The sequence below is a fragment of the Panthera pardus genome, unplaced genomic scaffold, assembly GCF_024362965.1.
Source record: "Panthera pardus isolate Hobbes unplaced genomic scaffold, ASM2436296v1 HiC_scaffold_2, whole genome shotgun sequence".
NCBI classification, from domain to species: Eukaryota; Metazoa; Chordata; class Mammalia; order Carnivora; family Felidae; genus Panthera; species Panthera pardus.
In genome coordinates, this window is record NW_026526765.1 from 7034817 (window position 1) to 7050409 (window position 15593).

General features: G+C 41.7%; 1 protein-coding gene across 10 annotated transcripts in view; it reads right to left on the bottom strand.

Annotated features, from left to right (window-relative positions):
* The window catches only part of SEMA5A (semaphorin 5A), a 477458-nt gene that overhangs the window by 28818 nt on the left and 433047 nt on the right, over positions 1 to 15593 (bottom strand). The gene's annotated exons all lie outside the window — the stretch shown is intronic.

Consider the following 15593-nt stretch of genomic DNA (forward strand, 5'->3'; position numbering starts at 1 on the left):
CGTCCTACTCTTGATCTCGGCTTAGGTCACAATCTCAGATTGCCTAATGGAGCACACCCGGCTCTGCGCTAACAGCACGGAGCCTTCTTGTGTTCTCTCTCTCTCTCTCTCTGCTCCTCCTCTGCTCATGTTCTCTCTCTCTCTCTCTCAAAATAAATAAACTTTAAAACAAGACAAGGAATCTGCACAGTTTATCCTGTGTCAACAAGGAGAATGAGACAGTAAGTGTAACCGTACGTGAATAAGAATGGTGACCCCATAAAAACCATCTTCCGTCTTTCATCTGATAAATAACCAAAACTGCTGACTATTCCAATGTTAAGCTTAGCTTTTTTTTTTAAATTTTTTTTTAACGTTTATTTATTTTTGAGACAGAGAGAGACAGAGCATGAATGGGGGAGGGTCAGAGAGAGGGAGACACAGAATCCGAAACAGGATCCAGGCTCTGAGCTGTCAGCACAGAGCCCGACGCGGGGCTCGAACTCACGGACCATGAGATCATGACCTGAGCGGAAGTCAGCCACTTAACTGACTGAGCCACCCAGGCACCCAGAGCTTAGCTTTTTTTTTAAAAAAAAAAGCTTGAAGTTCAAATGATGGAACCAAAACTTTTCGTTTTTGGACAACATAATGCTCAATGAGATTTAATGAGTATCTTAAGCTCTGGGATCACAGATTCTAAGCATAAGAGTAGTGGAGTATTTATTTATCCAAATAAAATACACAATACGTAATAACTTCTTTGCAAAAATATGTTATTTATTTATTTACTTACTTATTGAGAGAGAGCACAAGTGGCGGAGGGGCAGAGAGAGAGGGGGACAGAGGATCTTAAGCAGGCTCTGCAATGACAGCACAGAGCCCTACGTGGGGCTCCAACTCATGAACTGTGAGATCATGACCTGAGCAAAAGTTGGACGCTTAACCAACTGAGCCACCCAGGCGCCCCTGTAATAACTTCCACTGTGTAAGTTTCACAGCATTTCCCTCGTTGATACAACCATGGTATTTCTGCTTCTCCTCCCTTCCCTCACTACCAGACATCTCCCTTGTAAGCACAGGCGGGGCGTCCCAGTCATTGAGTAGGGTACAGATGAAGGTCTGGCAAACGGGGCATGGGGTGGGGTGGTGGGGGTGGAATTCAGGACTCCAATTATTAAAATTCTTAAAGATTTATTTGTCAAGAATTCTAAACAGAAGAAGCGCCACATAGGAGGGGTACAGGGTTTGACCTTGGACACAGCACTACCTCAATGTTCTTCCATTTCACGATAAAGCAAGTTTCATTTAACGATACTTAATGCACCCAGTTATGACCATACTTTAAAAATCATTTTTATCAATGTTAAACATATACATAAAGTAAGTGTTAAATAGCCCTCGAAGCTTTCTTATGAAAAAGAGAACCACTCTATCTTTTCCCTGTATCTTTTTTTTTAATGTTTGTTTATTTTTGAGAGAGAGAGAGTAGGGGTGGGGCAGAGAGAGAGGGAGACACAGAATCTGAAGCAGGCTCCGGGCTCTGAGATGTCAGCACGAGCCGACACAGGGTTCGAACTCATGAACCGAGAGATCGTGACCTGAGCCGAAGTCGGACACTTAACCAACTGAGCCACCCAGGTGCCCCTCCCCCATACCTTTTAGTTGAGTATTTCCATATTTATCCCACAGATCTGACAACTAGAATATTCCAGGATTAGGCATTATCCATTCACTGTGCGCTACTGAAAAAAGAGGCTCTGGCCCTTTACTCCCTACCCCACCCTGGTGTCTGGAACATCCCCGTCTCCTGTTATCTGAATGCAGCTAGGCTGTAATTTTGGTTAGATCAAAATCCAGTGTTTTCACTTCCAACTTGGCGAATACCACCCACAACCGAGGGGGGTGGTACACTGACGGGTTGTTGCTTCTCATCCAGGTCCCTCACACACCAAGTGTGTTGGGGGCGGTTGTTTAGCTTCTAGGAATCCACCATTAATTCATCCCCCCTCCAGTCAGGGATTCCGGCCCAGGAAGACCTGTCTTTGTTGCTTCAGGCTTTGAAAGAATACTCCTTTAATACGACATCAGAGAGTTTCCGACAGGAGAGAGACTGGCCACGTGTGTCCACAAGGCCAGCTCGCTCTGGAAGCCTATTAAAACACCTATTTCGTCATGACTCGAATTGTTCTCACTGCTTTTCTTTACTCATAACCCATTTTTTAAAGAAGTTTAGAAGGGATACTCAGGAGTTCTTCATGTCTGTGACATCATAGGCCTTCAGCAGAGAATCTGGAAAGTGCTTCTCTGATTTAATACCTTCTAGCCATCCCCCACCCCCCCCCCCCCCCCAATGCTGGTCCTTCTCATCTCCACACCAACACACCAGAAGATGGATGACTTCATTTCCCTTTGTTTATAGCATCTTTTATTACGGTATTATTTGGATGCTGCTCCAAAATGAAAAAATAGCCCCAAAGAATGCCATCAACCCAGTCATGTGAGAGACTAGACGGGACATGCGTGAGCCCTCCCGTTTTCTCTCGAAATGGAGGCCATAGGAGAGGAATACAATAAAGCCTTGTCTGGGGTCTTCCAGGCTGACAGTGTGACAGCACTGCCATCCCCAAATTGAAAATGCCACACGCCACTGTCGTCCCCTTCATCACTCTGTGCCAGCCTGGCTGGGCAAGTGTCCGGGGCTCCTTGCTGAAACGGACTCAGCACATATGTGGTTTATGGATCCCTGCTTAAAAAATGCGGGTCTTTAAGCCTTAGTAAGTTCGACGTCACCTATAAAACAGTAAGATCCCACATCTTAATAAACAAATATACAGGACGCTCCCAATAACTCTTAGCTTCTGTACACTAGATATTTTACATTTCCTATGGAGGTGAAGTTTCCTTTTTGAAATATATGACTAGCAAATATATTCAAAAGCTGGGCCAAGTAGCTGAGTTGGTCTCTGTGTGCTGGTGACATATTCAGCGGGGCAGGGGGTCACGTGCGCCAGGGGTGGCCCCAGCTCCAGAATAAAGATCGATTCAAGCTTCTTAGACCTGATCTCTGATAACCAAGTTTGTTCTTCTGTTCGCTGTCTCTTTATCGTACACAGTCTACCATGAGACTCAGAACTTCTCTTTCCACCTGCTTTTTGAGGTTTGATTATGATGCATTCATTTAACATATAAAATTACGATGTGCCAAGAAATAGTATGACCAGTCAGTTTTATATTAATGGCCAAAATTATAAAGTGATTGGATTCAAGGGGGAGTAGTTCTATGGTTCAGCTGAATATGCGCACTACGATTGGCTGAGGAACCCCGACAGTAACTACCCGACCCTGAATGGGATGTGAACAGTCTTACATTTGATGCTAAAAATAGAAATTGTTTTCCAAGACGTTTCAGGGAGCTAATGACTATTACTTGCCACATAGGATTCTTGATATTCTGGTGGAAATCATCAGGTAACAATGGTTACTAAAATCAATCCCGCTTCTGGGTATATATCCGAAGAAACTGAAATCAGGGTCTTAGAGTGATGTCTACACTCCCATGTCTATTGCAGCATTACTCAAAGTAGCTAAGATATGGAGACAAACTAAGTGTGCAGCAAAGATGGATGGATACGTAAGATGTGGTATGCTGGGTGAACAGAATATGTAATATACAATACAATGGGTAATACACAATATATACTATAATATATACTATTATGTAGACATAAAACGGAAGGGACTGTCCCCATATAGCCAGGCTTTTATGCCTCAGGTTAGATTATTTGGGTCTTATGAGGCTCTCAAGGCTTATGGCCAGTGATAAAAGTTATCACTGGATAGACTTCATCCTAGAACATTCTATGGCCTTCATTAAGAACAAAGGAGGAACACAGTTACTAGGTTGTCAGCCATCCTATATTTAAATCTAATTCTTCTATAGACATACACAGGCAGTGTCATGATACTCCAGGCAACATGTGAAGGAACATAGATCTGAAGCTTGAAGGTCTTCCCCACGTTCTCCCAGGACAAACCTTTCATGTGTATGTCACGAGGTGGTCATGAGGGTCAACTGAAACCATTAAGACGCAAATGCCCTGTAAACCATGGGAAGCTACACGAATGTAAGATATTGTTATTACTCTATGGGGAAGCCAAAGTCTAACATGGATATTCTGTCCCATTTCACTTTTCTTGACTCCAAGCCACTGAGAAAGTCCTCAAGCAAAGAACTGATCCAAAACCTGAGTGTTGCTTTCTCTTTATCTCACCAAATGGTTTGGCCCAATATTACCACTTAGAACGGAGATCTCTTATTTGGTCCCTGAAAACTCCCTGCAATAAGGCTAAAGAAAGAGCAAATGATATTTTCTGTACAAAGAGAAGAAAGAGCAGATGGGAATATTCAGAGGGGACTCTCTCTTGCCACAGTTTAGCTTAGGCCCTCAGAAAATATTTGTTGATGTAGCTCCTTCAATTCCACTACCATCGGCCAGTGTTCACAGCGATACCATAAACTTTAAGGGCGGTAATGTCAGCAAAGCCTCATCGAATAACAGCAAGTATGTTTGGGGAGAAAGTTGCTCTACCCAGCACCTAACTTTCGGCACCTCTGAGAGAAGAAGCCAGAGAGAGCAAGCTGGACCGCAGAACAAGCTGGACCACAGAAGCAAATGGTCGGTCGTGACTGAATCGATATTCTGAAGCCTCGTGGAGAAGGAAACAGTGCATAAGAGCCTTGTTTGGAGTCAAAACTCCTGTGCAACAATGATCTTCTGAAAACAAAATCCACCATTTTCTTTTTTCTTTTTTAATGTTTATTTATTTTTGAGACAGAGAGAGACAGAGCATGAACGGGGGAGAGTTAGAGAAAGAGGGAGACACAGAATCCAAAGCAGGCTCCAGGCTCTGAACTGTCGGCACAGAGCCCGTCGCAGGGTTTGAACTCATGGACTGTGAGATCATGACCTGAGCTGAAGTCAGACGCTTAACCGACTGAGCCACCCAGGCGCCCCAAAATCCACCATTTTCAACAACTTGGATGGACCTTGAGGACATTATACTCAGTGAAATGAGCTGTACAGAGAAAGACAAATTCCGCATGATATCACTTCTATGTTGAATCTAAAAAGTACAGACTCAGGGTGCCTGGGTGACTCAGACAGTTAAGTGTCGGACTCCTGATTTCGGCTCAGGTCAGGATCTCACAGTTTCGTGGGTTGGAGCCCCACATCGGGCTCTGCACTGACCCTGCAGAGTCTGCTTGGGATTCTCTCTCTCTCTCTCTCTCTCTCTCTCTCTCTCTCTGCCCCTCCCCTGTTCATGCTCTCTCTGCCTCTCTCAAAATAAATACATTATTTTTAAAAATTATTAAAAAAATACAAAAATACAAAAGAGCAACATAGATATTGTGGTGATTGGAGAGATGGGTAAAATGGGGAGATACGCAAGGGTGCCAACTTCCAGTTATGAGGTTAACAAGTCTGGGGATCTAATGGATAACATGGCGATTATAGCTAATCACATTGTATCACATAACTGAAGGTGGCTAAGAAAGTAGATCTTAGACGTTCTCACCTCAAGACAGAAGTGGTAGCTATGTGATGGGATGGAGGCGGTAGTTTAATAGTATTATTTTTCAATAATAAACGTATCACATCAACATGAGGTGCCTGTTAAACTTATACAAAGTTATGTTAGTTACTTCCGGAAAAAAAAAATAAAGCTGGAAAAACATAAAAATCAATAAAGGAAACAGTTGATGCAAGGAAAAAACGTAAATAAATGGTCAAGCACAACTAAGAAAAATAAATCAAGAATGCTTACTAAAGCAATATTACACAATTCTCTAGATATGTTCCCCCACGTACTCTCTATCCCAGTCAACACTGAAAGAACCATTCACTTAATGTCTAGGAGGCACCTACAGAAATGGGCCCTCCCACCTGAATCGGCTTTCTGGTCATTCAGGCCACCATCACTTCAGCCTTGGTTCAAAGAATCAAAGCATGAATGTCATGGAAGTTTGTCTATTTCTATGCCTGCTTCCACCAACACACGGGAAGTTTGTCGTGTTTACTTTATATTACCGATCTTATTTATTTATTTATTTATTTTTTGGTGAGTGGATACATCATTTTAATCAATTCACAAATAAGTCCATTCTGAGGGACTATGAATAAGTTTGGGGAATACCTTTTGGTGGTTAAGACAGGCTCTGTGTATTGCTGTTCATTTTTCCTTTGAAAAACACTACAATATCTATATTCCATAGGTTGAAAGTAAAATAGATGGTGAGAATTCAAGCAAAATTTTGATAGCATATGCTCAGCCCAAAGTAAGAAAATTACCCTTAAAGTCATTTTATGAATAGCTGAAGATATGAACTAAATTTATTCTCATCTGGAATACGCACGGTTTTCATATGCATTTATCAAGTTCTCTTCCAACAACGAAGGGTGTCTTGCTGAGACAGAAAGCCATTCTGCACAACACAAATAAGGAAGAAATGCAGTCTGGCCTGCAAAGGGCCAATGCACCCAAGTTTGTGCACAGCAGGAGGTCTGTGATCCCCGACACCTGGGGCAAAGAGAACATAGATTGACGGGAAGTCCTGGAAATGAGCTCTATGGTACCCAGTAAGGAAGAGAAGTAAAAACGAGATGATGGAGTCAAAAGTCTGTGGCCACAGGATGACTTCTGCTTCTAACCAAGATGGAGTAACAGAAGTGGGATTAACCTTCTCACCAAAAAATAACTGAAAAATGTATGAAACAACAGTGCTTAAAACACTGGACACCAGGTAGTGAAGGACAGTGATTGCCAAGTGATGGGAAACATGAGGGAAGCCCCCCTACTGGCCCAGCCTACAACCTTGATGAGGTCTCCAGGCCGTGGTGGAGGAAGGAGAAGCCCAGGCACACAGATGAGGGATTGAGGAGACAAAGCTGAGAGGTGGAGGAAGCCAAAAGGCTGGGGTTCTCAGAAGGAGAGAGATGCACAATGAAAACTCCAGTATTATGCAGAGGTCCCACCTCAAGTACTCAGGTGGGTACAAATCAGTGAACCCATGTGAGGAAACCACACGGGTGGGGAAAGACCCACCTGCAAGGATCGAAGGGAACAGAGTACATCACTCACACAGGGCCAGACATAGTGTTCGCTCCTCAGAGCAAGAGTGGACAACCTTACGATTCCCTGGGCATCCGTTAGAGTAGCAAGCAGGGTCTTGCCTCCACTGTGGGAAAAATCACCCCAAACTCTGTTCTGATCTCAACAAATGAAGCCAAGAAAAAGCCAAATGATCATATTGGTTTCAAGTAACTTGATCATGTCCTAGAGGAGAGCATAATTTCAGGAACACAGAAGTGCCCCATACACAACAAGGAAAAAAAAAATCACAATGCCTTGCACCTAATTTATAATGATCAGATACACAAGGAAGCTGCTGAAAAACACAAGCTATTATGAGGCGAAAGACCAGTCAATGGACATTGGCACAGAAATGACACAGATGACAGAATTTGTAGTCAAGAACATTAAAACAGTTATGATAACTGTATTTCATGTGTTCAAGAAGCTAGAAGCAAGACTGAACATGTGAAGCAGAGACACGGAATATAAAAAGAAGAAATAAACTCAACTACACACACCATTTCCAGGAACATGAAAAGGAGGGATCACATCTGAAGTCATTCTCAGGTTGACTTTAATCTGATATCAGAACCAGACAAAGACATTACAAGAAATGAAAACTACATGTGAATATGTCACATGAACTTAGATGCAAAAATTCTTGATGATATTTTAATAAAAAAAACTCTAAACTGCATAAAAGGGTTATTTCTCGGGATTAAGTGGTAATGATGTCAGGCGTGCAAGGTTGCATTAACATTTGACATGTGATCACTGTAATTCACCATTTATTAACAGTCTAGAAAGTAAACCTGTAAGATCATGTCAAAAGACGCAAATATATCACTTAATAAGATCCAACATTCATGCCATATAGGAACTCTCCAACAACTATGAAAATAAATAAATTTCCCACATCTGAGAAAGGACATGTATTAAAAATATACAAAACTGACACCTTACTTAATGGTTAAAGCCTGCATGCTTTCTTACTAAGATCAGAAACAAGGCAAGGATATTTGCCTCTACCACTTCTAGTCAATTTTATACTGACAATTCTACTTTGTACAGCTAGGAAACAAAAAGAATTACAATTCATCTATAACGGAAAAAAAGAAGTAACTTTCTCTTTGTACACAAACATTGTGATTGTGTATGTAAAAAATACTGCAGAATCTACCATGAAGCTACCAGAAGTAACATTAATTTATCAAGGCTTCAGAATACAGGATCAATATAAAATATTAATTTCATTCCTATGTACTAGCAATGGGCAATCAGAAATTAAAAGAACGCCATTTACAGGTGCACTGGGTGGTTCAGTTGGTTAAACGTCAGACTTCGACTCAGGTCACGATCTTACGGTTCGTGGGTTCCAGCCCCACGTCAGGCTCTGTGCTGACAGCTCAGAGCCTGGAACCTGCTTCAGATTCTGTGTCTCCTTTTCTCTCTGCTTCTCTCTCTCTCTCTCTCTCTCTCAAAAATAAACATTAAAGAAATTTTAAAAAAAGAATGCCATTTACAGTAGCATCAAAAACATGAAACACTTAGAATACAGCTCACAAATTATGTCCGTGACTTGTACACTAAAGGAAACCAAATCCCTTAAATGATGCACCGAATCAATGCAATCTTAATCACAATTCTAGAAGGCTTTGGTGGGGTGAGGTAAAAATTGACAAGCTGGTTCTAAAATTCATACAGAAATAAAAAGTATCAGAATATTGAAAACACTTTGGGAAGGAAGAACAAAGCTGGAGGACGTCAACTTGACTTGAAGCCTCATAGAACTACAATAATCAACATGCCATGGTGTAAGGATCAAGATAGAACACTAAGCAAAGGAATTCGGCACTGGAAAGTCCAGAAATAGACTTGCATGTGTATAAATTATTCAGTTTTTAATTTTTTTTTTCAACGTTTATTTATTTTTGGGACAGAGAGAGACAGAGCATGAACGGGGGAGGGACAGAGAGAGAGAGGGAGACACAGAATCGGAAACAGGCTCCAGGCTCTGAGCCATCAGCCCAGAGCCTGACGCGGGGCTCGAACTCACGGACCGTGAGATCGTGACCTGGCTGAAGTCGGATGCTTAACCGACTGCGCCACCCAGGTGCCCCTATTTATTCAGTTTTGATAAGGGAGCAAAAGCAATTAAACCTCCATATGTGATAAGAAGACCTTTAACCAATAACTTGCTCCCCCTTTGATAATAAAGTCCAATGGCTCATAGACCAATCATCTAAGACCATAAAACTTCTACAAGAAAACCTAGAAGAATCCCTCTGTGAGCTTCGGTTAAGCAAAGATTTCCTAGCTACAATGCCAAAAGCATCACTCCTGTAAGAAAAACAATGACAATTTGAATTATTCAAAATCAAGAACTTCTGTTCTGGAACAGACACCGTGAAGAGAAAGAGATGCGAGCCACACACTGAGAGAGAATATTTGCAAATCAAATCAAAGATTCATACCCATTACATATTTAAAAAGTGAAAATTCAACATTAAAAAAAAAGTTAATATAAAAATTGCCAAGTGATAGAAATAGACATCTCACAAGATTAGATAGATGACCAAAAGAGCATATATAAAGATGCTTGACACCATTTGTTGGAAAAAAGGAACATTAAAACCATAAGGAAACCACCACACACCATTAAAATGGCTAAATTAATCACAAACCCCAAACCTGACATGAACGCTGGTGAGCTCACAGAGCACCAGGACCCCCTCTCTTACCCGGCTGCTAGATATGTAAAATGGCACCCTCCCTTTGAAACCATCTGACGCCTTCCTAAAAAATTAAACATACACTTACCGTGTGACCTTGCCACCTTCTTCCCAGACATTTATCCAAGAGAAAAGAAAGTAGATGTCCACACAAATGCTGGTACACAAATATTCTTAAAAGCTTTCTTGGTGATAGCCCAAAAGAGAAACAACCCACATGTCTGTCAGCAGGTGACTATCGAAACAGATCGTCTTCTATCCAGACAATGGACTGTTCCTCAGCAGTAAGAAGAAACGGACTGTTGACATATATGGCATAGAGGGATCTGAAAATAGTGCCCAGTGACAGAAGCCAGCAGGATGAGTGACACTGTATAATTCTATTCATGTAAAATGATGGAAAATGAAAACTGTGGAGTCAGAAGGACCAGTGGTTACCTGGGATGGGTGACGTGTAGGAAGGCAGGGCTGCAGAAAGGGAAGGAGGAAACTTGGAGGTTGACAGACATGTTCATTATCTTGACGGTGTCAATGGTCTCACGGATGTGCACAGTTACCAAAACTTGTCAAATTTTATACTCAAACGTGCAGTGTATCATATGCCAACCGTGCCTCAAGAAAACAATTAAAAATGATATGTCCACGGAAAAACAAATCTCTTTCTAACAAATGGTGGTTACCTTGCCGGTGAGAAGAGATATTCAAAACCCATTGCGCTTAGACATACTTGCACACATTAAAATTACAGCTCTATTTTTTTCATAACATTCATGCTGGAGCACTGGCGACTGAAATGCTTTATAAATGCAGAATGTGCACTATTAAGCCCCAATTGCCCATCATATATGCCTGCGAAATGCTACTTTCTATCCATAGCCAATGTGGCCACTACCTGTTAAAGCCTATATATGCACACGTATCAACTGCATGTTATTATCACCTTATTTTCCTTATAATAAGTTTCTTTAACTGCAGTGCATTTTCATGCTGGTATGGACTTTTGAACATGAAGGAGTTCAAGTCATCCTCCATGGCATTGAGAGAAGTTTTTGAATCACAGGATGGCTTGGTGGAAGACGAACTCAGCCCCAAGGTCAGCTTCTTATTGTCCAACCTTCCGCAAATCTGTAAACACTTGGAAAATGTCTTAGTGCATTCGGGCTGCTATAACAAAACACCACAGACTGGTTCAACAGAAATGTATTTCCCCCAGTTCTGGAGCCCGGGAGCCTAATGTTAGAGGGTTAGCATGGTTGGGCGAGGGCCTTCTTCTGGGTCACAAACTTCTCTTTGTGTTCTCACATGGCGGAAGGGGTGAGCTCACTGGGTACAATTTTATAAGGACACTAATCCCATCCATGAGGGTTCCACCTTCATGACCTAATCACCCCCAATGGCCTCACCTCCTAATACCATCACTTGGGTATTAGGTTTTCAACGCACGAATTCGGAGGGAGGTGGGGGTGTGGGACCCAAACAGTCAACCTGTAAAACATATCCCAATGAGTACCAAATCAGGGGTTACGAAGATGATGTCAAAATCCTAAACACATTTTGGAATCCATCGTCTTGCTTTGGATTAGCTCACTGACCCAAAATAATATTCAGCACATACACCTAAATCTGTTTCACAGAAGGTGACAAGATTTGATACTCAAAGCTACATGTCTACACCAGCTGCTCTGAAAAGGCTGAGGAATTAGAGATGTGTATGAATATTCCTGATTTCTTTCCATTATCATTACTAGTCATTACAGGCTCATTGAAATGAAATGGAAACTTTTTTTTAAATGTGCAAGTGACATGATAATGTGAGTATTTTAAAGTAGGAAATTCCACTGTTCCAAGTACCTGCTTGCATGTCAGTGGGCTTCCTCTGAGTTAGCCACAGTTCTATAAACCTTTACTGTACCAGCTGCTGGCATGGGGTCTCCCCAGCCCGTACGTTTCTCAAGGGTAAAGCCTGGGGTCGATGTAACTTTCACCCTCACTGGGTGACTGGCGCCATCATTGGCTCTAACGGGGGAGAGGACTGGGCTGAACATCTCAGGGGCTTTCAAATGGGTGCATTCACTTTCAACAAATGGTCATCCCAAGTGTTTTTTTTCTTTTCTTCTCTTTTCTTTTTTTAAGCACGGAAAAGCAAGCAAATATTCCTCTGCTGTCTTACTAAAAAAGATAAGTGTTTGTGTACGTGTTAGATTATATATGTGTGTACATATATAAAAATGGAGCTGGCTTTCCCCCTTACTTATTATTTTAGGCATTCTTTTTTATAACACAGTAGAAAGCCCAAGAGAATAAGAAAACCAGCGCTGTCGTTGGAAATCTTTATTATAGAGGCTGTGATTTGTGGGCACTCTATAAACTTACATCTCAAATGAGAAGATCCATTTATTTATTTTATTCTCTCACTAGAATGCCTTTAAATTCGTAGTCTCTGAGAGTGAACATCAAAAATTCAGACAGCTTTTTTTTTTTTTTTTTTTTTGGCAAATACTGTGCAATGAGAGGAAAAACTACTTTTAGCTAGAAGTGAAAACCTATCATCGGGGGAAATGTTTCCTTCCCAACTCGACAACTGAAATGGGTGACCTTGAGCAAAGGAGCCCACCCTTTCCTTCCATCCCTCTGCTTTTTCTGTAACACCTGCTATCTGCTTATTCACTTGGCAAAAATTCCTAAAGATATCTTACAAAGATCCCGAGCACTCAGTTCTCCTGTGCATTTCATCAGACATGTAGGATTGTATCTTCGGGCCCCTGAGGAGAGTTGTCCTATTTGAAGGCTTAGGGACAGTTGGTCTGTTTTCCATTAGTCACCTGTACCCTGACACCTTGATTATGGTGCAGCTATGATCTTAAGAGTACTGTGACAGCAAGCACCCCAAATTTCCATCACCTGGGTGTCATGCCCTGTGCAATGCCCTCCCCATGAACGTGGCTGGGTCTTGGGAAGATGATAGCTTCGTGGCTCTCTTGATGAGATTCCTCCTAATCTAAGACTTCCTTGTAGGGGACAGTAGAGAGATTGTCCTGCTGGCTTTGAAGAAGGTAGCTGCCATGCTGTGAGGGGGAATGTGGCTGGGACTTAACAATGTCCTCCAGCCAAAAGCCAGAACGAAAATGAGGATCTCAGTCTCCAAACTGCAAGGAACTAAATTCTACAAACAACCAGAGAGTCTGAAAGAGGCCCCCGAGCCTTGAAAATGTTTGCAGCTCTTGATTTCAACCTGCAACTCTGAGCAGTGGAGCTGGTTAAACTGGGCCCAGACTTCCCTCCCAAGGAACTGTGGCATAATTAATTGTGCTGATTTAAGCCACTAAATTGGTGCTCATTTGTTATACAGCAACAGAAAACTAACACACACTTATGTAATTATACGTTTGTTATTTGTACATAAGAGGGAATCTATTCCATGACCTGCCTTTTTTCTAATATGCCAAGGATTCAATGTAATAGACAATTCAAATGAAGTTGACTTTTCTTATCTCCAGCCTCTTAATCTGGTCTCCCTTGGGCAAAAAGATGAAAGGATTGGATTCCTTCATGGAAAACTCATTATCTTCCTCCCATGATCTTCCAATTCTTTCTAATGAGAAAGTTTTGGCTAAAAATTTTAAAAAAGTGACCATTACTTATTATTAATAACACCTAGGAAAGTCAAGGTATTAATGAGAGACCTACAGATTATCTACTAAGGTTGAGGTTGGTTGTTACAATTCATGTCTTATTAAAGATGCCCAAGACCACCCAGAGTCAATTTTTAAAATTTAGTTTTACAGAATAGTGACAATATACACGTGTTGACAATCAAATTGTACTTCAACTTCACCAGTTTCACTAAAGCTGTAGATTTAATGGAAATCCACTATGCTTGACTGAAATATATTGGGTTAATGCCTTTTTCTTTAAGGACACAAGCAGAATTTAAAATGGCGCTGTATTCATTCCACAAACGAGCTTTCCCTCGAGTGTGTCTCAGTGGGATGCGGACAGGTGCCACCGAGACAGGCATCTGTTGCCAGGAAAGAGAGAAGCCATGGGTTCAACATAGTTAAATGGGGTTTCTTCAAACCAGGAGTGATCAGAGCTCGTTTTAGGGAACTGAACGAGACAGCACATTGGCAAACGCTGTCGGGGAGGAAGCTAGCTGGAACCACAAAAGTTCTCAAAGGTGAGAGCAATTTCATTGTTTATGACTGATTCTACAATCGACATCACTCATTCAAAACTGAAAACAGGGTGTATCATACGACTTATATGAGTCACCCCTCTCCTGCCAAACGTAACGAGGATTGGAAAGATTGCGGATGGAGTCTTATGTTCATTAAACCCTTAGCCCATTTGACTCCATGTTTGAGTAGGGAAAGCCGTCTAAAATATCCCCTTCCTTCAAGACTATTGGTGGGTGGCTTTCCAGTGAGCTCATGATGTAGAGGGAGCTGGCACGTCAGTAGTCATGCTTCTCAAGCAATTTCTTTTCTGAGTTTATTCATACGTGGGCTGGTCAGTTCTTACCGGGAAAGCCTCTTCACTCCCAAGTTTCCTGTGTGATAATCAGGAGAGGCCACCAGCTCCATCCAGCGGGCCTATTCCCTTCAGTCCCTTAAACTAGCACTTCAGCTAGAAACATATTGTCATGATTTGGGAATGTTAATGAGGTAATGTGTTTACAGCGGTTATCAGTGAGCCTGGCACGGGGGGCATCTTTAGTCTGCACAGAGGCCTGGGAATGAAGACGGAAAGCAGAACATGAAAATAGCAGGGGATCTCCAGGGGCGCCTGGGTGGCTCAGTTGGTTAAGCACCGGGCTCTTGATTTCGGGTCAGGTCACGATCTCACGGTATGTGAGATGGTGCCCGGCCTCAGGCTCCGTTGGTCAGAATACGGAACATGAAAATATTAGAGGAGCTCCAAAGTTGGTCACTAGCCATCTTGAGAAGTCGTCCTTTCTCAGAGCAGACGTGGCCACAATAACCCATAACTGTCCCAGCCAAGTCACGCTCAGGGGAATGGATTTCTCTAACTGGTAAAACAAGTTTAAATCTAACTTCCATCCAACTTTCCATGCATATGTATCATTTCACTCCCTCTGTAATGTGATCATCTAGTGGAAAAGTTTCTTCCAAATTTGCTCTTATCTGCGTTTACATAAAGCTGGCTTTTAATCAGTTTGTGTTCCTTAAATAATCAGCTAAGATTTCATGCTCTAAAAACTAGTAATAAGAACACTCGTTTAATCTAAAACCCTCACATCATGAATGATATATTTGGAACATTCACTGCTATGGCCAAAGCCCTTCTGTCATTTTATCTCACCAGTATGGGAACAGTTAGAACTCTCGGGTGTTGCGGCTTTCCAACCTGGGATCCCATCATTAATGGGTCCGGGAAACAGAAAACATGTTTTATCAGCATCTTTTGCTGATAATTTAAATCACAAGGGACTGCATTTTTTTTTCTCTTCTTTTGGCCAATTTACTGTGGGAGGATAATTAATTCCTCAAATAAAGATCCTTAAATGACTTTCATTTTATAATTCAGATGGTTTAATTAGATTCCTGTTACCTCCTGACTATTTCCTGCCAGAACTTATGGTTAATGACCTAAATTTCTTAAACCAAACATTTATAACATTTATATTTTTGAAATGAAGGGTCACAGTAATATTGCCCAAATGACATTTTCAACTAAGAACATAGTTATGAAAATAGAAGTATCATGTTATTCATCCATCCATCC